The sequence below is a fragment of the Halichoerus grypus genome, chromosome 14 (genome assembly GCF_964656455.1).
Source record: "Halichoerus grypus chromosome 14, mHalGry1.hap1.1, whole genome shotgun sequence".
NCBI classification, from domain to species: domain Eukaryota; kingdom Metazoa; phylum Chordata; class Mammalia; order Carnivora; family Phocidae; genus Halichoerus; species Halichoerus grypus.
The window spans coordinates 8,831,495-8,849,176 of record NC_135725.1 but is presented as its reverse complement, the minus strand read 5'-3'; the positions used below and the strand labels follow the sequence as shown (position 1 = coordinate 8,849,176).

Below are 17,682 nucleotides of genomic sequence, written 5' to 3'. Positions count from 1 at the left end.
TTCTTAGGACAGTCCTGACACATTGTAAACTTTGAAAGAATGACAAAAGGATTATTCTTGAATCACACACACACACACACACATACACACACACACCATACCACACCAGGCACACACTTATTAATCCTACAGACACACACCACAAAGCACACACTTATTAATCATGATGAATATGCTAAACCTGACTTTCATTTTAAAAAATTAAAAATGATAATTCATGGTATATAAATCCATACTCACTGTGAAGATTTAAATAATACTAGTATTCCCGTCTTTAAATATACCTTGCATAAATGTCCACAGTAGCCAAACTATGGAAAGAGCCTAGATGTCCATCAACAGATGAATGGATAAAGAAGATGTGGTATATATATACAATGGAATATTATGCAGCCATCAAAAGGAATGAGATCTTGCCATTTGCAACGACGTGGATGGAACTGGAGGGTGTTATGCTGAGCGAAATAAGTCAATCAGAGAAAGACATGTATCATATGATCTCACTGATATGAGGAATTCTTAATCTCAGGAAACAAACTGAGAATTGCTGGAGTGGTGGGGGGTGGGAGGGATGGGGTGACTGGGTGATGGACATTGGGGAGGGTATGTGCTATGGTGAGCGCTATGAATTGTGAAAGACTGTTGAATCACAGACCTGTACCTCTGAAACAAATAATACATTATATGTTAAAAAAAAAATAGAAGATAGTAGGAAGGGGAAAATGAAGGGGGGGAAATCGGAGGAGGAGACAAACCATGAGAGACTATGGACTCTGAGAAACAAACTGAGGGTTCTAGAGGGGAGGGGGGTGGGAGGATGGGTTAGCCTGGTGATGGGTATTGAGGAGGGCACGTTCTGCACGGAGCACTGGGTGTTATATGCGAACAATGAATCATGGAACGCTACATCAAAAATTGATGATATAATGTGTGGTGATTAACATAACATAATAAAATTAAATTTAAAAAATATATATACCTTGCATATCCTACTCCATTCCTCAGATAGAACCATTATTAATATTAGCTTAAGCGTTATCACATTGCCATTTGTAGGTTGAAAATTGTCAAGTATTGTAACGCCACGTTGTTCATTCTAATAGTGTCAAGCGTGTTCTTCTAATTTTGTTCTGTGCATTTATACACCATTATATATACATATGCTATGCATCATTAATGAATGGGTGCAATAATGTATTTCTTAACTATCAATGTGTTTGGGAAGTCTTTCCATGTCCATCTCATTCTTTTTACGGTCAGCATAATATTCCATTTTATGAGTGACTCAAGATTTACAGACTCTCCTTTGTTGATATGAACTTTCCAGTTGTATTGCTGTGTACAAGCTGTGTGCAATTGATACCTGTTAGAAAAATATTTGCACATATAGGTGCGTATTTCTGCAGAATGGAATCCTAAAGTAGAATTGTGGGGTCAAGGGGCATATATATATTTAAAAACACGACAGATTTGCCGTCATTCACCTACCCACTGACAGTATGCACGACTGCCAGTTTTCTCAATCCTCATCGCTGCTATATATTGTCAGGCTTTTAAATTTCTGCAAATGTGATGGGGATGGAAAAAGATAGCTCATTATAGTTTTAATTTGCATTTCTCTAAATACCGGTAATGCTGAATATCTTTTCATGTGCTTATTGGCTTTTTACTTTTCTTCTATAAATTGCTTGTTCATATCTCAAGCCCATATATTGGGATATTTGTCTTTTTCAAATTGTAGGAGCTCTTTATAGATGCTGGATATACATCTTTTGTTTGTCATACATGTTGCAAATATTCCTGTTTGTCACTTTTCTTTTTAACTTAGTTTATGGTGTCTTTCATCACTTAGAAGTTACGATTTCTCATGTGATCAAATCTATCAGCTGTTTCCTTGTGAGCTGTGGAGTTATTGGGCCCGACTTCTAGAAATCTGGGGCATTATCCTAAGGTATCCTCATGTCAGGATCTGGATGGTGCCTTGAACTGAGATAACTGTGGTTTATTTTTTTACCTTTTACATTAATGGTGGTGTATTTTTGCTTGGGAAAAAAATACTACACACACGCAAAACCAAGACTGAGGACACTAATACTTGTTCCTACCAACTCGAAAATAGACAAAGAATGGTCTCCTGGCAGACAGTCTCATTAAAAACACACACGGAGTTCTCAATGAATGTAAAACTTTAATAAGGGAGAGTAAAAGTCCAGTGTGAATGAAGTGTGTTTGTACGACATCTATTTCTTAAAAAGCAAGCCCTTAAAACTGACTGTGTGTTCTGTGGTGATGCATCAGTAGGCAATTGCTTAAAAAAGATCAGCCAGTGTAGGATGCCATTATTTTTCATTATTCTTATTAGAAAGCAGGGAACTGTAGCTCAATGATCATTTTCAAAGGTCAGGTAAGCTGGTAAGTGGCAAAACCAGACATGAAACCCGGCTTTTCTGCCAAACCTAATGTCCTCCTCGTTCTGAGACAGATGTTTACATACAGTCAAGGTGTGTAGGTGTGTGTGCACATATGTGTGCGTGGGGGGGTGCTTTTTTTTTTTGGTCTCTGTGTTTGTCTGTATGTGTAGTGTGAGTATGTGTGTGTCTCTGTGTTTGTCTAGATGCGTGCATGTGTGTGTGTCTGTGTGGAGAGAAAGAAAAAGGCCGGCCTGGAGGCTAGAGACCAGGGAAGAGTTGAGGTTGCAGTTAGAGCCCAAAGGCTGCCTTCAGGCACAGCTCCATCTTCCTCTTGGGAGGTCCGTCTTTTTCCCTTGAAGCCCAGTAACTTCACAGAAACGTCCAGCATAATGTTTGGTCAAATATTTAGCTATCATAGCCTAGCTTACAGACAAAACTGACCATCACAGAGAGGGAACTATGTTTCATCAAATGCATTTGAAGCGTGTATTGTATGATTTTCTCCTCTGTTGATACGACTTAATTTTATTATTATATTTTTGAATATTAGACTCTCCTGGCATTTCTAAGAGAAGTCATACCAGTTTTCACACACTAGATTTCCAAATGTTTTAAGAGATTCAAAATAGGGGCGCCTGGGTGGCTCAGTCAGTTAAGCGTCTGCCTTCAGCTCAGGTCATGATCTCAAGGTCCTGGGATCGAGCCCCACGTCCTGCTCCTTGCGCAGCAGGGAGTCTGCTTCTCCCTCTCCCTCTGCCTGCCGCTTCCCCTACTTGTGCTCTTTCTCTCTCTGTCCAATAAATAAATAAAATCTTTAACAAAAAGATTCAAAATAACAAGTTTTGGCATGGTCACTGGGACGTGGGTATAAATGGCAAGTCTTTTTGGAGAGCATTTGACAGGATCATTGGAAATTTTAAATATATCTCTTATGACCTGTGGGTTCCATTCCCCCCCTCCCTTGTATCCCTGAAAACACATTTTCATGTAAACAAAGAATCATGGGCAAAGCAGTTCATTATAACATTGCATATAAAGTAAAAAAAAAAATTGGAAACAACCAAAATATCAGGAGGAGGGTAATAAATGAACAACCAAACATCAAAGAAATACTAGCAGCAGTCAAAAAGAATCTCTTAGGTCTATACATATGTACAGCTTAGAACTCTCTGACCTCGAGAGTTTAAAATTAAAGCAAGCTGGGCGCCTGGGTAGCTCAGTCAGTTGAGTGGCTGACTCTTGATTTAGGCTCAGATCATGATCTCAGGCTCCTGGGATTGAGCTCTGTGTGGGTCTCTGCACTCAGCAGGGAGTCTGCTTGAGGATTTCTCTCCCCCTCTCTCTGCCCCTCCCCCCGCTAATGCTCTCTCTCTAAAATAAATAAATCTTTTAAAAAATGAAAAAAATAAAATTAAAGCAAGCTTCAGAACAATAAGCACAAAATGATATCACTCATATTAAAAAAACAACAAATCTTCATATGTTCATTATGATATAAACAGAAAGAAAATAATTTCAATTATACCTATCACACTGATAATTGTTACCTCTGGAGGGGTGTCAGGGAGGATTGCTATTTATCTGTACTGGTTGCATTTTTTACAATGGAAAGTACTAATATATTATTTATATAATTTCAATTTAACATTAAAGGTTCTAAGTTTACAAAATATACTTTTATCTCAAATATTAGAATTTGGTTTTGAATCTAGACATGTGAACTGTGTACATTAGAAGACAGATTACAAATTACAAAGTTGTTGATATCAACATTTTAAATTTATATTGAAAAATTAAATACTGAGCTCTTACAATATTATTTTAATCTGCAACATACAATGTCTAATCGTGAGACAAAAAGTGAATATATTTTATATTAAGTCAGATAATGGTGCTTTGATAAGAATCTTCTGCTAGTTTGGACAACACAAGTAGATATGAGGTCTAATTTTAGTTCACATGATAGTAATTTGAAAAACCAAGATCTATTATTCTTTCATAAAATATTAGCTTTGTTCCTAAATAATTCCCAACATGCTGGGCATTGCGTGTCAGTATTTCACAGTAATAACCAAGGGGAGAGAGGAAGTAATAACAATATGATTCAATAAACATGGTTTCCTATAAAAAAACTAACAAACAAGTGGAAATATTTCTTTATAATTTCATTAGAGAAACTAAAATGTCCTCTAGGCAATCAAAAGCTGAAAATTATCTTCTGATACTTTTATTACACTGATCAATAACATATAACTTTCATGAGAAGATTTCTTGGGGCGCCTGGGTGGCTCAGTTGGTTAAGCGACTGCCTTCAGCTCAGGTCATGATCCTGGAGTCCCGGGATCGAGTCCCGCATCAGGCTCCCTGCTCAGCGGGGAGTCTGCTATTCCCTCTGACCCTCCCCCCTCTCATGCTCTCTCTATCTCATTCTCTCTCTCAAATAAATAAATAAAAAATCTTTTAAAAAAAAGAAGATTTCTTGCTTCCGAGAAAAAAAAAATAATATAATAAATAATGAAATCTCACATTTATTTTTATTTTTATGGATGAATTTAAGCTTTTTCTTAATTTTAGAAAGGGAAAAAAGCAAAAAACAAACAAAAAAATGCCTTGCTTTATCATTGGGAACACTTTTCTCAAGAGAATAAACTATACCCAGCCAGCTAGAGCCCTGTCCCTTCTACAGTAACAGAGGTCCAACTGGAAGGAAGTCTCTCTGGAGACAGAACACGATTTCCCCTACATGTTCCTGGTTCCCAATGTGTACCTCCCTCTGTCCATCCCACCTGATTCTCTCAGCCTGGAATTCCCTTATAACCTCCCATTTGATGATTCGTCATTCAAACACCCAAGTTGGAGCCGGCTTTGTGGTCATCTGCACTCAGCGCTTGGTTGCATCCTCTGCTGTTACAGTCTTGAAGTACTTAACACTTCTCTCTTTGAGCTTGTGTTTTGTGCGTGAAGCTTGATGGAACAGAAGAGTGCACACATGAGCCATGCAATAGGCGTGCCTCTCTCCCTCGCTGCCCCATTGGCTCGTGGTGTTCAAGTCGTTTCATGAGCACAGAATTCTGGTGGGCCCAAGAAGCAAGATGGTTCAAGGTGAGTACAAGGTCAGGACACTTTCTCTACGACAAAGTGGGGGAACTGATGGCCTGGAGAAGCCACATACTCTGCTCTAACCTGAACTTATTTCAACACAGAAAGAAGGCAGTGGTGTCCTAAAAAACAGGAACAACGAAGGAATCCTACCATACGCTTCCTTACTCATGTCACTTCCCTCAGGCCACCAGTATTGGATTAACCAACCAGTTGAGCTGAAAATGATACATGACAGGAATAGGAAACATAGAGTAACCCATTGTTCCTTTTCCTTTAGTCCCTCCTTCCTTCCTCACTGAAAAACTGAAGATAGAATGAGCACATATCAAGAAGTGAAATTAGGGGGCTCCTGGGTGGCTCAGTCGGTTAAGCCTCTGACTCTTGATATCGCCTCAAGTCCTGATCTCAAGACTGAGATCCAGCCCCATGCAGGGCTCCACGCTCAGTGGGGAGTCTCCTTGGGATTCTCTCCCTCTCTCTGCCTCTCCCCATGCTCGCGCTCTTTCTCCAAATAAATAAAATAATCTTTGCAAAACAAGAAGGGAAATCAAAAGAGTTCAGTTAGTTCTGTGCAGTATTTCCACTGTTCTGGTAAGAATGAAAAACATATGCCTGTATGAGCTCCAAAATACGAATTGTGTAATGTTGGTCATTCTGCATGTTAATTAGATGCTCTTAAATTTACATTTAAAACTGGCCATTGCACAATATAAAGAGGAATGGTTTAATTCATGCAAATAATTTAATTTTGAAATTTTTCTTTACTTAGAATGTCATTAAGCAGCAAATAAAAAACACCATGACAAAAAAAAAACAAAAAACCACCACCATGACAAGTCGAGAGACTGAGAACGAAAGGGAAAAGCTTTATATTTTAGTATCATTAATGCCATGCTTTTCCTAATTTTGGTAAAAAGGACTCCAGATTTTCATTGTGCATTGGACCCTGCAAATTATGTAGCTAGGTCTAGTTCAGACATCTCTGCACGAAAGTTATCTTTGGTTCCTACCACTGCCCATTCAAAATGATTTGTTCTTTGCCTTTCACTTCTAATTATTTTTAAACTTGTATTTAGCACTCTATTTTGCCCATGCTGTTTGGAATTACGATGTAACTTCCCGGTAGCTACCGCTAGCAAGGTGTAATTTCCTCCAAATGTCACCTGTGGGTCATCTACATCAGAATCACCAGAGAGTGTTTGGGGCTTGGGCCTCTCCTAACAAGCTCTGCCTCAGGTTGGGAGACCACTGATGTGGGGCACAGGGTCTCTAAGTGTGGTCTGATGACCAGCAGCACCAGCCTCACCTGGGATCTTACTAAAACACAAATGTGTGGGCTCCCACCCCAGTGTGTGGGGCTGCGGCCCAGCTCTCTAGAGGGCTCTGCAGTCCAGGGACCACTGATGGCGCAGGCAGGAACAGGAGCTCTGGGGCAGCTAGACTGGGGCTTGAACCTGGCTGAGTCACTTACTAAGTGACTTTTGAGCAAGTTCCCTCTCCCCAGGATAGGCTGAGAACCTGAAACGAGAAGAGAAAACTTGTAATACCTGCAAATGCCCTATAAAAAGTCTCTCTTTGTTTAGAAACCATACTTTCTGCCTTTGATGCTATTGTTGAAGAACAAAGAGAGATCTAATCTGAGTGCATTGAGAGCGTTCTCATTAGATATTCACAGCCACCCCCGCCCCTCCCTCAGGATGCCCCAGGAGAGCTGGAGAAGGCATGGGGCCGGGTCTTGCTGCAGAGCTGGCTGTGGGAGGGGAGACCCTTTCAGAGGTCAGCACCCAAGGAGCCACAGAGGGAGCTGATCCAGCTCAAAGGCACTGAAACCTCGGGAGGAAATCCATCATATCTGAACGCTGTGTGCACTGCATTTATTACGAGACAAACAGTGCAACTCTTTCAACTAAATTTTATCTCCCAGGACCTGGGAATTTCTATGTCCCTGTGACACAAGAGAAACTATAGTTTTACCCAGATTGGAGAGAGACCCCTAATTTTGATGAGCCGTACGAACGTTTTTTCAGCATTCGATTTAATCAAATGGTTAAAACCGAAACATAAGGAAGAAAGATACAGAAGTCTTAAGCTCTGAATGGTCCTTCTATGATTGTTTGTTTATGTGTACAAGGGTGTGTGTGTGTAATTCTGGGTTTACTGTTTTATTTGGCGACTACAATACCAAAGTAAAATGCCAGTATTGGTAATTTGATATTTATTTTGCATAACATTAAAATACTAGTGTTGATCCGGGCATTTTTATGTTTTTTAAATGTATTCAGAGTTCATGAAACGAAAAGTAAAACCAAATACTTAATATGTAACAATTAAACAATTTACTCTAAACAAGTAAAAATGTAAATTTTAAAAGTATGCATATTAAGAATACTTGATATTCCAAAATCACTTGTTAGCAATATAATTAATAGAGTAATGCTCAAAAATGCTATATAGAAAGAAAAACGTTATCAACCATGAAAAGTTGCAAATTAAATATTACTGAAAACTTAAGTTTACATTAAAAATACACAGCGTCCTGATGAGAGTCTATTTGGGGACAGATTTTTCCAGCTATTGGTACACTGTAGGGGTGACAAAGGTGAAATTAGTTATAAACTGGCTCCAAATATTTCCCTCTAGCATGTTCGCATGTTATCTCTTGTTGACAACTCTGAGAAGGTGTTTTTGGCTTTTTCTTCGGCAGAAATCTCAATCTTTTGATCGACAGCGAGCTACAGCTTTGTGTCAAAGACAACGTTGCCCCCATACCTTTGACTCTTCAGGTCTCATCGTGTGTGGACAGAGTATCTGATGCAGACCTACGTGCATCAATTTCAATTTTGTCAGGTTTATTTTCCACTTTCGTAGAAAGCCTTTGTACTAGAGTAAGAGGTGTTCCTTGCAGTAGAAGTTTGACTTGCCTGATTGATATTTTCATTCTCCTCTTGAGGATTACGAAGGCATAGATGAACGCTTTCTAAGTGAGTGCAGTTTTGGTAGATTTGAAACTTTAATGCAGTAAATAACTCTTGGTATATCTCAAGTTGTAAAGAAGTCAGATTTCAGAATTAAATACATATATATATATATATATATATATATATTGCTCCAGGAAAAATACAAGTGTTTCTATACCTAGGAAACATGCACTGCAGTTATTTACATAGATGACATAATGATCACAACATGCTAGCTCACACACAAACACTAACTCACTTTTAGCGAAATTCTTGTTTATTTATTTTTTTTAAAGATTTTATTTATTTATTTGACAGAGAGAGACACAGCAAGAGAGGGAATACAAGCAGTGGGAGTGGGAGAGGGAGAAGCAGGCTTCCTGCCGAGCAGGGAGCCCGATGCGGGGCTCGATCCCAGGACCTGGAATCATGACCTGAGCCGAAGGCAGACGCTTAACGACTGAGCCACCCAGGCGCCCCGAAATTCTTGTTTATTTCACAGTCATTTCATGATGCTGTAGGTTCAGCAAGAGATGGGGGGAAGAGAGTGCATCTTCTTCTGAAAGCAGTGAAGTCCCATGATGTCTAGCCACAAAGACTTGATTAGGGCATCACAAACTCTGAAAACTCCAACGCACCCACTTGGGACTCAGGCATGTGCTGAATGCTCACTGCGGCCCACCCTGGCCTTGGGGCAATGTACAGAAGGCCCATTGCGGGTAAGACACACTGGACGATTCTCCTACCGGTCCACTTGGAACCCCTGTGCTGGCTGAGAAGTGGCCCAGCCCAGTAGAGTTCAAGTCAGCTCTGAGCCCTGAGGATTCTCGGTTCCGCTCACAGTACGGCTCCCGACAGCCAGACTCAACCCACTTAGGGAACTATACAGATTAAGTGAGGAGACCAGCTGAGTCAGCGATACTCAGAGAGTGAGAAGACTAAAGTAGAGCTTTGTAGGGGGCTCCCGACAGGGCCTGCATCTGTTCCCCGGCCTCTATAACACAAACTTGAAGTTTTAAGTGACAACCCTCCACGGTTCTCCAGGCTCCTTTCCTTTTATTCAAATTCCCCGTAGTGCTGAGCCCTGACGGCTGCCCACTCCAGCCCGGGCTGATTTTCAGTGGGTATCTGGCCAGCAGGGGATGGGTCCAGCATTTTCTCTTTCCAGAGAGTCATATCATCCAGGGTAATCTCTGGCAGCTGAGGAACCCTGGGAAGGTACTTTTTCAGCAGATCAAATCAAAAGCAGATGGGAAGAGGAAGGTCATGGCTAAGAGGCCTGGCGATTCTCCATGACCCGCTTTTTCTTGGGAGGCTGGAGCCCATCCAGACTTGCACACCTCCCTGACGCCCTGGCATGCTTCCTGGAGGCCGTGTCTCTGTAAGGGACTCTCCGGATTGAACTGCTGACGTCTTGTGAATCTAAAACCACAGCAGGCAAATACACGGAAAAGAAATTGGAGTCCATTTGAAATGTCATTTAATGAACATTTGTGTACATTTATATGTCAGGCATCCTATTAGAAGCTGGGATATAAAGACAAATAGAATAAAAATCTAAGCATCCAAGAAGTTCACGCTGCAGAAATGTAAATATTCACACGGCAATGAATGCGACCGGCGTGTGGCTAAGACATGAGCACTCAGACGGGAGGCAGGGAAGGTGACCTAGGCTGGGTCTTAAGAGGTAAGCAGACCTCGTCAGGTACTAATAGGGAAAAGCTCTCTACTTCGGAAAACTGATATGGACACAAGCAGGGAGTCAGAAAAACCATGGTTGTAGTCAGAAATCACTGGGAAGCACCAGGTGGCTGGGTGTATGATTTAAGCCGGTGAGGAATGACTTGAAACAAGGTAAGGCTCTCTTACCAAGGGCAAGGGCCATGTCTGTTCCCGATTTCTATCTGGAGTTAATCCCAAATGGCATCGCTAGATTCCCAGCCAGGGAGGGCAGGGACAGCTTATGGTTGTAGAGAGTTCAGTTAGCTGGTAGTACAAAAGAATGAGAGAAATCAAGGCAGAGAAGGCAGGCAAGGGCACCTTTGAAAAGGAAAAATGGGGGCGCCTGGGTGGCTCAGTCGTTAAGCGTCTGCCTTCGGCTCAGGTCATGATCCCAGGGTCCTGGGATCGAGCCCCGCATCGGGTTCCCCGCTCGGCGGGAAGCCTGCTTCTCCCTCTCCCACTCCCCCTGCTTGTGTTCCCTCTCTCGCTGTGTCTCTCTCTGTCAAATAAATAAATAAAATCTTTAAAAAAAAAAAAAAAAAAGAAAAGGAAAAATGGTGGGGCATCTGGGTGGCTCATTTGGTTGAGTGTCAGACTCTCGGTTTGGGCTCAGGTCACGATCTCAGGGGTTGTGAGATCGAGTCCTGGGCCAGGTTCAAGTAAGTATAGAGTCTGCTTGAGATTCTCTCCCTCTGCCCTTCCCCTGCATGTGCATGCATGTTCTTTCTCTCTCTCTCAAATAAAAAAAAAAAGAAATTTTTTTTTAAGGAAGAACGGAGATGGGGTGGTGTGCTTAAGGGAGAAGAGTATTGAGAGTATTGTTTGGAGATGGAGGAGATCTGAACATGTTGTAGGCTGAAGGTCAGTTGCCATTGGTGATGGGGTGACTGATGATAGAGGAGAAAACAGAGAGAATCCAGAAGCAAGATTCGTACCCATGCCTGGCCCAGCATCTGATTCTCTTTCAAGTAACCAAACGCCGTGTGTCCATGTCGGTCCTTTGGTAAAAGAACACGCTACATACTCATCGCTGGTATAACACCACACAATAATGTCAAGAGAGCAGAAGCCATTAGAGGAAGGCCTGCATTTCAGGGTAGATGGAATGACATCGACTAAAAGAGTCTACCAACAAAGAGTAAGACGATAGATTAGACGAGATCATATAAAATAGTCAAGTTACCAGGAAACCAAAGTGCTGTGAAGGGTGGTAGAGAGGGAGGGCGGGCAGGAAGGAGAGAGTTGAAAATCAAAGAGCACAGAGCCGAAAATGACAGTCGGGGGGAGGATAAACAAGGACAGAGGGGTCCCTGACTTGTGAAGGGAGAATCATGACGTGGGTCTTCACCAGCTCACGAACGAATCCTGGGTTCCCCTAAAGACTGGAAAGGCCGGGAATGCGACGCTGGCTGTAGCTCGCTGTGTAAGAGGCTGGAACTCCGTGGGCCCTTTGGAAGTGGTTTGCAGCATCTCTGGGTCTCTTGGGTCACCCCATGGTAAGCTGGCTGTCCGTCTTTTCCACCTGGCTGACCACCACCCATAATTGCAAAGAGAGCTGTCCACAGAAGGCCTGGCCCTGAGATCCTTGGATACACCGGGATCTCCCTTCACCTTCAATCAATCCCCTCTTGTCTCCTCAATAATGAATAAACATAGTGCTGTGTTCACGTGTTAAGGAGTGTTTACCTCTCCCCCAGTGACAGGTGGGGACAGGGATGAGCACAGCTGTCCTCACTTTCCAGACTCCTCCAGGAAGTGTGTTCAGAGCCCGGCTCAGTGCTGCTCAGATTTTAAGTTACATGAGAGTCACCTGGGAATCTTGCTGGAAATGCGGGCTCTGATTCAGCAGGCGTGGTGTGTGGAGCCAGGATTCCTAATTTCTAATGAAGCCTCAGGTGATGCCCGTGCCTCTGGCCCATGAACCCCATCTCGCATAAAGGGGCCTAGGAGCCACCCCTCGGTCTGCAAGGGGAGACTCCGCGTAGAAGGTACAAGATGCCGGCTCTGCTTTACCGCTCCCCGGGATCGCCGTGAAGCTGTCCCTGGCTCTGCTCGGCCCCACATGGCCTTGGCATCAGGGTTTCTGACCACAGTCATTGGAGGCCGAGGCTCATGGATATCTGTAAGAACGATTTCTCCATCTTAACAGATGAAGGCAAAAGTTTCCTAGAAGGTTTATATTTAGGTTCTGCCCAAGGGGTGTTCTTTTTATCACCTGAATGTGTCACTTTAATTTGACAAACAGCAGGAGATGCGAGACTGGCATTGAAAAATACTTACAACATTGGGCAATGCTTCACTTACTCCGGCACAGTGCATTCTTCTAGGAAGGAAGTTTTATTTTCCGTCTTGTCGTGTCAGTTTTGTTCAGCTCGACAAACACGCATTGAGTGTCTATTTAGCAGGCAGTGTGCTGGGCGCTGAGCACACGGGGTAAAAGAGAAATGGTTGCTGTCACAGGGGACCCTCTGTGCTATGTGGGAGACAGACAAGCAGAGAAAGCACGTCTATGCAGTGTTGTTGGTGCAATGGTTGAGGGGAGTGTTGGGGGCACCTGTGAAGTCTCCTTAATCAGCCTGGAGGTCAAGGTAATGGAGTGCGGAAGCTTCTCTGAATGGATAAAACCTGACCTGAATCGAGAAGCGTGAGTAGGAATTCAGTAGGTGAAGAAGCTTTAAAAAGGTGAGTTATTGGGGGCGCCTGGGTGGCTCAGTTGGTTAAGCGACTGCCTTTGGCTCAGGTCATGATCCTGGAGTCCCTGGATCGAGTCCCACATCGGGCTCCCTGCTCAGCAAGGAGCCTGCTTCTCCCTCTGACCCTCTCCCCTCTCATGTGCTCTCTCTCTCTCTCATTCTCTCTGTCTCAAATAAATAAATAAAATCTTTAAAAAAAAAAAAGTGAGTTATTGGGGCGCCTGGGTGGCTCAGTCAGTTAAGCATCTGCCTTCAGCTCAGGTCATGGTCCCAGGGACTTGGGATCGAGCCCCGCGTCGGGCTCCCTGCTCAGCGGGAAGCCTGCTTCTCCCTCTCCCACTCCCCCTGCTTGTGTTCCCTCTCTGGCTGTCTCTATCAAATAAAATCTTAAAAAAAAAAAATGAGTTATTAATACTATTCATTGGCTCTTCCTAGTTTTTCCTCTCTGGCACCCAATGGAATAGTCTGCCCCATCCTCTTGAATTTAAGTGTGGCCATACATTGTGCTTGAGCCGATGAAATGTGAAATGGACAGACGAATGTCACTTCTGGCTGGAAGCTTTATTTTTAAAGATTTTATTTATTTGACAGAGACAAGCGAGAGAGGGAACATAAGCAGGGGGAGTGGGAGAGGGAGAAGCAGACTCTCCGCTGAGCAGGGAGCCCGATGCAGGGCTCGATCCCAGGACCCCAGGATCCCGGGATCATGACCTGAGCTGAAGGCAGATGCTTAACGACTGAGCCACCCAGGCGCCGCTGGCTGGAAGCTTTAAATGCTAGGATGTGACTGATCATTTTCCCCCTTTACTGCTAAAGAAACCAGGGAAACCTACATTAAGATGAAACTTCCACCTATCAAGGTTCTTGAATGACTACAATGAGCAGAAATAAATCTTTTTTGAAAGCCATGAAATTTCAGTAGTTGGGACCACAGCATAAGCTAGTCTGCTCTGACTGACACAGAAGGGCATTCTGGGCAGGGAATTTTATTGACGAAGGCTCAGAGATCTCAAAGAGCTTTGATCTGAAAAGTGCAAATGGTTAGTAACACCAGAGTAGGTGTCAGGGTGGGTGGGGATTGGGTGGTGCTTCACATCTCTTGGGTCTCAGGATCGTAAAAGCTTGGTTGATTGAAGTAAAAGGCTCACCAGGTGAGCTCTTGAGTTTCCTTTCTAACTGAAGACTTTGATTTTACCACATGGAATGCAGTTAATGATGGTTCCCTCTGGGAACACCTTTTGCCAAAATCCTGTACGTGGTTGGATTTCTTGTTCTAGAGAGGTGTGGCTTTTTGGTTGGGTGTTTATTTTGTTTACTGCAATCAAGCAACTACCTACTGAAGATAAACACTTCAGCTGTAATCCCAAGATCCTGTACAGTGCCTAGCAGTGTTAGAAATGTCTGAACAAAAGAAAACACCCAGCCTCTTCATGGGACCTATCTTGGGAACCTCCTCTGATTCTTTTGGCCTCCTCGGTCTCCCAGTCCACCTAAGTCATGCCTATGGCCAGTTCCCCTTTGGCCTCACTGCTTGAGGGCAGCCAACCCCCGAGGCTTTGCCGCTTCCACGCATTGAAGCCCATGCTGCCGGGCTGCCCGAGTACCTGCTGAAAAGGCAAAGTCCACTCAAGTCCATCTGGGAGACCGTCTTTTACTGATGGCTGATAAGGAGCCAGCAGACAAATTCTCTTTCTCCAATGAACTATTGCAAAGGATAGCCTGGATGGAGGTGTCCCACATGGCGAAGCAGGTACCCTGCCGAGTGTTCGGCTGAGTCTCTTCATGGCTCATGGTGAACCGTGTCCAGGTGGTAACATACCCCATTTCATGGCTTCTGAGCCTCTGTGCCTCAACTCTGTTTTCCTTTATTCTCACTGCCCCAGGCTCCAAGAAAGGATTGGTATGCCCTCTGGTTCAGACTGTTTGCTAAGGCACGTGGGCTGAAACAGTTGGTTTCAGAGGTGGTTCTAGAGTGCAGACCCTCAGCCTGAGCTGGAGAGTGTGACCGCCCACGGTCAGAAAGTGGTAGGATCGCATTGCTCGTAGGAAGTGCATTGTTAAGAACTCCTCCAATTCAATGACCTTGCAAAGACTTTGTATGAAACAGTCTTGTGTTAAGAAGTTCTACCTGGAAATTCTTCCAAGTTGCCCTGGGATTTCTAAAATGATGAGTGTCTAAGTGACAAATCAGTCCGGATATGAAACAGAAGTCTGCGACAAGAATTCAATTGCTACAACCTTGTCTGAAGAACTAAGGGACAGTGAGGAGGACGGGAGGTTGCAGAAGGGTAGCTCGGGAAGCACCTGCTATGGGGGGAGGGGGCAGAGGGGATATGGCTGGGACCATACCCTGAACCTGGAGCACGTAATGCAGTGCAATCGTATAAATGCTGGTGGTTCCAAACTCCAGAAGGACCCCTTCCCAAGGCCTGGAAAGTAGATTGCCTCCCCTCAGTTGCCAACCCATCTTTCTAAGGGCGTGAGCTCTAAAATCCTGGCTTGTGTTTCACTTGGCTGCACCAAGCAGGCCACGGCAAGGAGCTGGCCATCTCCGATGCTCCATGCCGTGGACCTGAGCATACCTAGCCTTGGCCTTTGTTCTCACTAGTGGCTCCCGTGAAATGCAAGGGGAAGTAGGCATTGGGGTGAAGGGGGCAAAGGGCAAGTGCCTTGCAGCAAACAGGTCTGGGATGTGGCTGCTGGTGTGTTTGCACCTCCACAGCAGTGTGTAAAGCGGGCACACGGATGCCCCTGTCGCAGTGGGGTGGGAGGGAGTGACCGAGCCTGTCACCGTTCCTCACTCCTGACTGTGCTTTCCCCGCAGGCGCCAAATGAGACTGGAATTATAGAGTGTTATTTGAAAGAGATTTATAGTTTCAAATGTTAATTAAACTCGGCCTCTAAAGTATTGCATGGTAAACACTCTCAGAAGAGCTCCCTCTTGAACAGATGAGAATGATTAAAAATCGGTTTTCCTACCTGGGGTGGGGAGGTGGGACTGGCGATGGGGGTGGGGGTCAGGTGGGGGATGGGGTGGAGCCGACCGAGGGTCCTAGAAACCTGGCGTCACCCCCCACCCCGGCCAGTTGCTCATCAGGACCAAGTGGTACATGCGTGGGGTCATCCCAGGTCCCCATCATTGATCCCACACATCCCACAGCCCCCAGGCCTCGGGGACCATCCTTCCTCCTTTTAGTTTACATGGCGGACAAGAAACTGGTGGTGGTATTTGGAGTCCCAGGTGCTCAGGGAGGCTCAGTGGCCCGGATGCTCCTGGAAGTTGGGATGCTCAGGGTTGCCATGGTGATGTGGGACTCTGGGCCTAGGGCAGCAAAGAAGCTGAGGCTGCAGGCCGCAGAAGTGGTGCGGGGAGACCAGGATGATGAGGCCAGCTTGCTGTGCGGGCCCTGACTGGGGCCCACGCTGTCTTCATCATCCCTGACTACTGCGGAAGTGGCAGCCAGGAGCGGGAGGTCAAGCCGGCGAAGCTGATGGCTCATCTGGCCCAGTGCCTGGGCCTGCACTACGTGGTCTGCGGTGGCCTGGAGAACATCGAGAAGCTGACGGCTGGGCCACTTTGAGGGCAAAGGGGAGGTGGAGGAATAATTCCAGGACATTGGAGTTGCTGTGACCAGCATGCAGCCGTTCTGCTATTTCAAGAACCCCCTCCTTCTGCCCCAGAAAGCCCCAGATGGAAAGAGCTGTTTGCTGAGCTTGCCCATGGGTGATGTGCCCATGGATGGCATATCTGGGACTCACCTGGGTCCTATGGTGCTCCGGCTGCTGAAGATGGCAGAAGAATACGTTGGCCAGAACACTGGGCTCAGTACCTGCAAGCACCCCATGCAAGAGGGTGCTACCCTGCTCTCCCAAGGAAGGCTGTGAGCGATGCCAAGACCAGCCCGGAGGACCGGAAATACAGCTTCCCTGCAGCCTAGGACCTGGCCAATACGTTCCCTTTCTATGCCCTGAAACCTGAAGGTGACCTTGAGCTGACCTTGAGGTTCAATCCCAAGGCCAGGATGCTGGACCCATGGCTGGAGCAGCACAAAGGGGACTTTGCTGGGCTCGGACTCGGCCACCTCTGAGCCCTGTGGGGTGAAGGGGGCGGTGCAGTCACAGTGATCTGTTCTTGTGTTTAAGAAAAATAATTTTTTAAATATCACTGTGCTTACACAGAAGAATGATTAAAAATCAACATGCATTATTTACCTATCACCGGTGTTTCAAAAATTTGGAAGCTCCCTCTCCGAAGTAGGTTGACCTTTCCTGCCTCTTTTATATTAATAATTGATAAAATCTCTGTTCATAGAAAAATCTTAAATACGACTGGAATAAAGGACACTTCGTTTTCCTGCTCTAAAGAATTGGTTTTACTTGGTATTACTCAGGTCGGTTTTCACAGCAAAGCCATAACTTTTATTCACTTCACACCATGTGTGGAGACAAGCATCATGCTCTGCACTTACCAGGTACTTAATAGATACTAGATTAGTGACCAGTCTCCTGCTCTGAGTTATGATTTGTCCTTAGATAGAATCGAAGATGGTTCAACTCAAATGTTAACACTGAGGCGGGGTTGAGGGGCGGGTGAGGGGTCTGAAAAGCATAGGTTGATTGATTTTGCATATCTTCTAAAGTTTAGCAGGTCAGAAATGCAAAGTTTCTAAGCAGAGCTGTTAACTACATCAGGATTTGATCACTGAGATTCCTCAGCTGTGTTTTAATTCCATTTCTTGCCAAGCAGCTCAGGACCTGATCCGGCTTTTGACAATTGACAATTATTAGAGAAGTTCC

The 17,682-nt window shown here is 44.6% G+C and overlaps 1 pseudogene; it reads left to right on the top strand.

The window, feature by feature from the left end:
* Positions 1-16,086: 16,086 nt before the first annotated feature.
* LOC118525351 (nmrA-like family domain-containing protein 1 pseudogene) lies at positions 16,087-16,973 on the top strand (annotated as a pseudogene).
* The last annotated feature ends 709 nt before the right edge of the window (positions 16,974-17,682 follow it).